Source organism: Capsicum annuum, chromosome 5, assembly GCF_002878395.1.
Source record: "Capsicum annuum cultivar UCD-10X-F1 chromosome 5, UCD10Xv1.1, whole genome shotgun sequence".
NCBI lineage: Eukaryota > Viridiplantae > Streptophyta > Magnoliopsida > Solanales > Solanaceae > Capsicum > Capsicum annuum.
This window is the reverse complement of record NC_061115.1, coordinates 40,221,328-40,228,996: the sequence shown is the minus strand read 5'-3', so window position 1 is coordinate 40,228,996 and position 7,669 is coordinate 40,221,328. Positions and strand designations below refer to the sequence as shown.

The following is a 7,669-nucleotide window of genomic DNA, read 5'->3' as shown; positions in this document are numbered from 1 at the left end:
ACCGGTATACACTTTGATATGGTGCACCAACATTAGTCGCAATACAATTCACTCACTTCAATTTCCCCAATTCTATTTCAATGAAATATTTTTTGAACAAAATCATACCCTACACTTCAACCATATAAAGATATACAGAACACCATTACTTTCACACGATTTTCTCTATATTATGTTCAAGACAATAAGATGGAAACTAATAGTTACACAACTACCATGTTGGTTGTGAACAATTCACTCACATGTACAAGCTCAAGTACTACAACAATAGTGCTTATCTTCCCAAGATATTCAAAATCCTTCTTTGACATAGACATGGCAAGAACTTAATTCATAATCCTCAAGAAACTAATTAACAACTACAGTATAAAGTCACAACACCTAAGGATTAAGAAAGTAAAACTTAACTTGAAGATGGAAGATTGAGGAAGAAAAGGGGAAATTCTTGAGATTTGTTAAGCAAAGAGTACTCTTGAAGGACAAATAGAATAGTGAGAGAGCAATCTGGTATAGCTTAGGGGTGAAATAAGGATGACTTTGGGCATTTAGTGTGTAGAGTCTATTTAAAGGATAAATCTGGGTCGGTTTAACCCAAGTTAAAGTCGGATTCATGTTGAAATTTGAAGGGTGTGCGGCGCATATGTTATCGCACATCATTAAGTGTGCGTCACACAACCTATCGCTTAACCAAAATAGTGAGCATGTGCGTTGGTCTAGGTGGCGCATAAGTAATCGCACAACCTGCCACACAAGGTGAGCTAGGAGCTGTATTTGTTATCGTATAAGTGAGATAGTAGGTGTTGGCGATAGGTTAGGCACCGAACACCTGATCGCCTAAAGGTATGTGTACGCCGCACAGGTGATCGCCTAGCTTGAGGTAGGCATCGTACAAGGTAAAGCAACCCTAGACAGTAGGCTTAGCTATGTTTTAGGTGATGCTCTGCAATGGCCTATGTAACTTAGGTGCCTCACACCCTATAGACATTTAAACTTGGACTCCATGAACCCCATTGTCCATATGAGGCCGCTATCAAGGTCAGTGGTGGGCACCAGGATTGGGCCTATTGGCCTGATCCCTATGCTACCACCACAGACCTCCTTGAAAATCATAAAATAAAGTCGCACCGTAAAACTTTTGGGGTTGGATTAACATAATTTGGGTCATAACTCTAACACGAATCATGACTCGAGCCTTACACATTTGACTACTCCATCTTACTTGTAATGTCACTGTTACTCCTAACTTACCAGCATTGATATGCGTCAATTCCAAACCAAATTTGGTACTGATCATCTCCTTAGTACTTCATGCACCTACACTTAATAAAAAACAACAAAAATAATTAGAAGGATGGGTTGCCTCCCACCAAGCACCGTAGTTTTAGTCATGGCTCGACTCTTATTTTTGTATTTTTATTTAATATGATAAAATAAAAATAAAATCATAGGTTACCTCCCATACAACGCCTGATTTAACATCACAGCACGACTCGATTATCTTAACTACTCAGACTTCATCAAGATACACCGATGATACCATTTGTACCTCATTTGTTGGATCAAGAAAATACTTTATTCTAAGTCCAGCCACTTTAAAGTTACTCACATCCTTGCTTGGAAGTTCAACCAAACCAGCTATGGTTTCCTCAGCAGGCCTATCCTTAACTGGTACATCTCGCTCATCTTTGTAGAATACATCAACAGTTGAAAAGACACTCATCTTCTTTTGTTATTTCATGGATTTACATACTTCAAAACTAACCTCTTTCCCATTGAGCCTAAATTTCAGCTCATTCAACTCCAGGTCATCTAACACTCTCCCGGTTACTAAGAATGGCCTTCCCAAAATTATGGTTCCTTCAAAGTCCACTTCACAATCAAGAATTACAAAGTCGGCAGAAAATATAAAATTGGCCGCCTTTATAAGTACATCATGTAGAATCCCAATGGGTCTTTTCACCGATCTATCCGCCATTAAAAGTTGCACGTTTATGGGTGTGGGGTCTCCCAAACCCAAATTCTTATAAACAGCTAGCGGCATCAGATTGATGCTAGCTCACATGTTGCATAAAGCCTTAGCAAAATCTAGAGACCCAATCGTACAAGGGATGGTGAATGCTCCTGGGTCTGCCTTCTTCTGCACCAGTGACCTTGTAGAAATAGCACTACAATGATGGATATTATCCACCGGATTGTAGCTTACCACTCTTTTCTTTGTCACAAGATCTTTCATAAACTTAGCATATTCGGGTATTTGTTCCAGTGCTTCAACTAAAGGCACGTTCACTTTCAGTTGCTTCAACATAGCCATGAATTTGTTAAACTTGCCTTCATCTTTTTTCTTCTTTAATCATTATGGAAATAGGGGTGGTGGCCTTAGGATTTTAGCTGGAGCAACTTTTACCTCTTTTCTTATGCCTTTCTCCACATCACTAACATGCTTCGGCTTAGGTGGTTGTTCTACTTCCACACTCTTCTTTTTGAAACCTCCCAACTCCACAGGCACAACTGAATATTCATCAACCATCTCCCAATCTATTTTGACCACATCAGTATGATGAGAGGATGCTCCTAATCCTGTACTAGATAACCTCTTATTGCTCCTAGTGGTAATAGACATACACGATCTATCAGTCCTTGAATTCTAAACTATATCACTTGGTAGAGTCCCATTTTATCTTTGGTTGAATATTGTGGATAATTGGCTCATCTACTGCTCTAGTTATTTAATAGTAATTGAGTGCGAATTTACTAGTTGACTCATGAAAGATATGTCACTCTTCATAGTAGTCACCCTAGAATTGGTCGCCTCAACTCCCTTTAATAGTTTTTCCATCATGTCCTCCATGGACATTTTTCCTGAACTGGTGTGGCAGCATTATCACGGCTTCCAGGAGGTACATACAGTTCACTCCTATTACTTTTATTCTTCCAATCTCCTTGATGGTTCCAACCTTGGTTTCCTTGACCACCGGTCCAGAAACCCCCTGGTTATGCAAATAATTAGCCTCTTCCTCAGTGTTTGATCCGGCTTTCTTACCGTGGGACCCTACAATTTTTACCTTTTCTACATTCCTTGATAGCAAATTTTTTATGAACAGATCCATCTGGGTTTTTTATGAGCCATATCCTGATTGCACTCCTCTTCTCTCCTACGCTACTCTGCTGATATTACATTAGAACTAGTATTGCTTGCTACCAAAGAATCTATGGTATGCCAAGATCTACTTGTCTTAGTCATTCTTTCTTACATGTCCGCAGCCTCAGTAAAGGTGAGCTCCATAAAATCTCCTCCTGCAGCATTATCCACTATTAGTTTTGTAAGTAAGTTCAAAGCTCTGTAGAATATTTCCATCAAGTATTCATCAGTCATCTTATGGTTTGGGCATTGAGTCAACTTCTTTTTAAACCTCACCCAAGTCTCATGCAAAGCTTCACTAGCCAATTGTCTAAAATTTCTGATCTCATCCCTCAACTGTAACATTCTAGAGGGCGGAAAGAACCTTTCTAGGAAAGCTCCTTTCAATATCCTTCAGTTTGTTATAGAATCAACAGTCAGCTCATTCAACCACATAGTTTCCTCTCCAGACAGAGATAGTGGGAACAATCTTAAACTAATAATATTTTGTCCCACTCCAGGATTATCAAACGACTTACAAATACTGATGAAATTCACCAAATGTAGATTTGGATCGTCACCAGGTAATCCACCAAAGAGTCCTTTCAAATTCAGTAGATGGATCATAGTACTGGTAATGTTGAATTTCACCCCAGGAGCTAGTGGTGGTAGAATGATTAACCCTGTAGATTCAACTCCATCTAAATCGTCCTCATCATTGTCAATATCAAACTGTGAAGCTTGGCAGTCTAGTCTTCCTCTGAATGGACGATTTTGATTTAAAAGTGCAACTACTCCTGCTGCACGCCTCCTGTTAGTGGGGTCAATTAAATCATTATCTATCATCATCTCCTAGGTCCTCTTCATGTATATTAGGTACCTGACCTGGGTTATCCGTATTCTATTGATTTAATTGAGCATTAGCCAAAGTGGCTAATCTTTCAACTTCCTATAGGTTAGCCATTTTTTCAATGAGATGAGGTTCAGGATTGAAGGGTAATAATAGTTCTCCTAAACTTCTAGTTTATGGAATAAACAACAATGAGCCTGTAGCAAATAAAAACAATAAATAAACATAAAATAAGGAAACTTGAATAACAGTCAATTAACACACATAAACTCAATCGACAACCGTATTCCTCGATAATGGTGCCAAAATTTGATACACCTAAATTACACCTCTCTTATGAGAGAGTAAGCGGTCGCTGTCAAATATAGAACCCAACTAGATTGGGTTAGAATTCCACAGAGAATATGGTGCTAATTAAGTTATATGCAGATTAATTGACTTTTAATTATTCGTTTTCGTAAAACAAAAAGGGGGAATTTGATTCAGTTCACAAATTAATGGTTTCAGTTTAACAAGATAAAATATGTGTAATAGTATTCAAATTCAGAGAAATAGCAAGCTAGGGTTATGTCCACCTTGTATTTTTCAATACTTTCTAACTATGGGTTTTATGAATTCATGCATGCATCGTGCTTACAGAGAAAAGTATTGTATTTAATAACATAATCCTAGTATTTCTCAACCATCAAGGACTAACTCACTTTAGTTCTCTCGAATCAAAAGTGTTTACAAAAACAATACGAAATCTTCAAGTAGTTAATCCTGTTAAGGCATTAACATATAAAATAGAGGTTGGAAATCCTATTTTCTTGTCACTACTCTCTTTTTCGAACCTCAATCTTTCTATCGAACAAGTTGAGTTTTAAGGCACATCCTCTATATTTACAACCACAAGAATTCAAGATAAACAAAGAGAGTATGATATAAGCAGATCAATACATGATGAATTCAAAAACCCAAAGTAATAGATTGTGTGCTACAAGGCTTCCATAACCCTAACTAATAAACTTAGCTACTCATGAATAAAATGGGAATCACAATAGATTATTCATCATACCAAAAAGTAAACACAATCTCATCGGAGAAGATGAAGTAGCATTTCTCCCTTGGTGCTAAGCCGCCACTCTCAGTGCAAAAATAATACAGAATAATGAATAATGATAAAAATTCAGCATCAAGTCTTTTTAATAATCTTTTCTCTCATAATTGCCTTCTAAGTCCCTGAACTAATTATAAAGGACAAATTAGTCTTGGACATAGTTTTTAGGCGCCATATTTGGTCTAACAAGCTACTTTTCTCTTGTGTGATTTGTCATTCCGCAATCCGTAGTCCCATCATGTCTCTATCTACCTCATTAACACCTGAAATTATGCTAATCACATAGGTTAGCTCAATTACATCAAAGTAGAGTAAAAACATAAGAAACTAGACACTTTGTTCTCAAAACTTAGATAAATTATGGGTAAGTTATGGTGCTTAGGCATATAAATACACCCAAGATCATTTGACAGGTTCGGCATTGTCAATATACCCTACCCATTCTCATGATGTAGACAATGTTTAGTAAACAACCATAAGACTTATGGTGTAAAGTCTTTTAATGATTATCTAAATTTGGCAGATTTGACCAAATAGTTTAATCTACAAGATAAACGTTTAGAAATCACCTATGTGAGGGCGAAGTTGAAGCCGCTTCAAGAAGAATGTTAGTAAAGGCTATTCTCTAAGCTCTCATAAGACTGGGACATGTCCATGGCTGAAACAAACAAAACCGTGAGAACTATAAATGGTAAAAGACTGGTTGTGTGACATGTGTCACTACTAAAAAAATAAAAAAACAACCACAAAAACTGACCACATGTGATCGATTTTCCTGAATTTTCGACCAAAAAATTGACCAAAATGCGTGGTCGATAAAAGTGTGGTAGCTTTTTAAAAAATATATATATATTTTAAAATTCATTATTATTTTATTAAAATTGAAAATAATAATTTTAAAATAAAAAAATTTAAAATAAACCCACCACAAATAGTCGGTTTTATTTTAAAATTAATTAATTAATTTTAATAAAACTGACCACAAGTGGCCAATTTTTTGTAAAATTTCCAGAAAAACCGACCACATGTGGTCGGTTTTTTGCAACTTTTTTTTAAAAAACCGACCATTTCTTGGATTTTTTTTTAAAAAAAGCAACAAATGAAACAACAACAACAACAACAAACCAAGTGTATTCCCATACAACTAATATACAATACAAGTCTAAAAACATACAAAAGTAAAAAAACTACCACTCATCTTCATCTTCATCGTCATCGTGTTCGTCTTCCGCATCCTCATCTGTGCTGATATCATCTAGTGGGCCTAGACCTTTTACAGCCCGAACTACATCACCAGTACATGGAGGAATAATCCTTGCAAACTAAATAAAAGAGCTGAACTGCTCCTGCAGCATCCTGATTTGTGATGTTGTTTCCTCCTCCTTTTTATGTACCCTCTCTCTCTGTACAAGCAGCTTTTTAGTGATTTTAGAAATCGTATTTTTTAGTGATTCAATGGTTGATCTATTAACTGAAGAGGTATAGGATGTAGGACCGGACAAAGACCTAACATTCTTGCCAAAATAATTTCTGTGGTATCCGTAGTAATGGCCTCCAACTACAAGACCCACAGTTTGTTCCCATAACTCCTCCTCTACATGTTGGGGTATTGGGTCACCCTGACTTTTAGGTGGATGACTACTACAAAACTCACTAAGGAGCTGCATATATTTGTCTTATATTCAAAGTAAAGTTAAAATTAATAGTAAAAAAATATTAAAGTACTTATACTTGAATAATACCAACTTTGAGAAAAAGATTCATAAATTCAAAATTTGATTCTTACATGGGCAGCTTTTGCACGAGGCTCAACCCAAACATCTTTATTAGTTGGGTTCTTTTTCTTCTTCAGATGCGTCTTCTCGAATACCTCACCAAAAGATATCTTCCTACCCTTTTATTTTCCAGCATATGAAAAAATTATTAATCTTCAAATAATTTAAAATTTAAATAGAAACAAACAATTAAAACTGTAAAAGTTATATACCATTTTTTATCGACAGCAATCATACTAACTGCACCCACAGTATGTAGAGAGCCACCCTTGGATGATGCCTGGGCTTTCTTTTCTCTGTCCCTCAATAATTGGTATTCTTGGCTATTCCAATAGAGAATGTACTGTTGCCATAGGATTCGAGTATCCAGTCAGGTTGTACCAAGTTGGTTCTGGCATAATCCAACAGACCGTTAAATCTGGATCTAGCTCTTCGTAAAAATTCCTCCTTATAACACATACATTCACATCATCCCACCAGTAATATTTCTACAACAAAAACAAAAATATAATATTTAATCTTTTGTTAACAATGTGTTAAGTAGTCAATAAGTTAAATCCTTACTTGAAATTCTTTAAATATTTTTTCTCTGTCATTTTCTGAAACCTTTTTCCACTGGTCCAATAGCCATTGAAGTGCCAACAAATGCATTTACTTGCAATTTTCCAACTCCAGCATCCGGCTTAAACCTACAACACAAGATCAAACAATAATTTTATAGAGCATAATAATATAGTAATTAAAAATGAATAATGTTGTTATATTAGAAATCTTACCCTGTTCTATATGGAATAAGATAACACCTCCCATAATCATCTCTGTCTCCA

General features: G+C 36.2%; 1 long non-coding RNA gene across 1 annotated transcript; it reads right to left on the bottom strand.

Moving 5' to 3' along the window:
- Positions 1 to 5,156: 5,156 nt before the first annotated feature.
- Positions 5,157 to 7,669, bottom strand: LOC107870584. The gene is made up of 7 exons (XR_007055684.1): positions 7,619 to 7,669; positions 7,407 to 7,531; positions 7,055 to 7,330; positions 6,854 to 6,961; positions 6,259 to 6,470; positions 5,637 to 5,725; positions 5,157 to 5,330 (listed from the first exon to the last, which is right to left on the bottom strand). It is a non-coding gene; the product is annotated as an uncharacterized LOC107870584 (long non-coding RNA).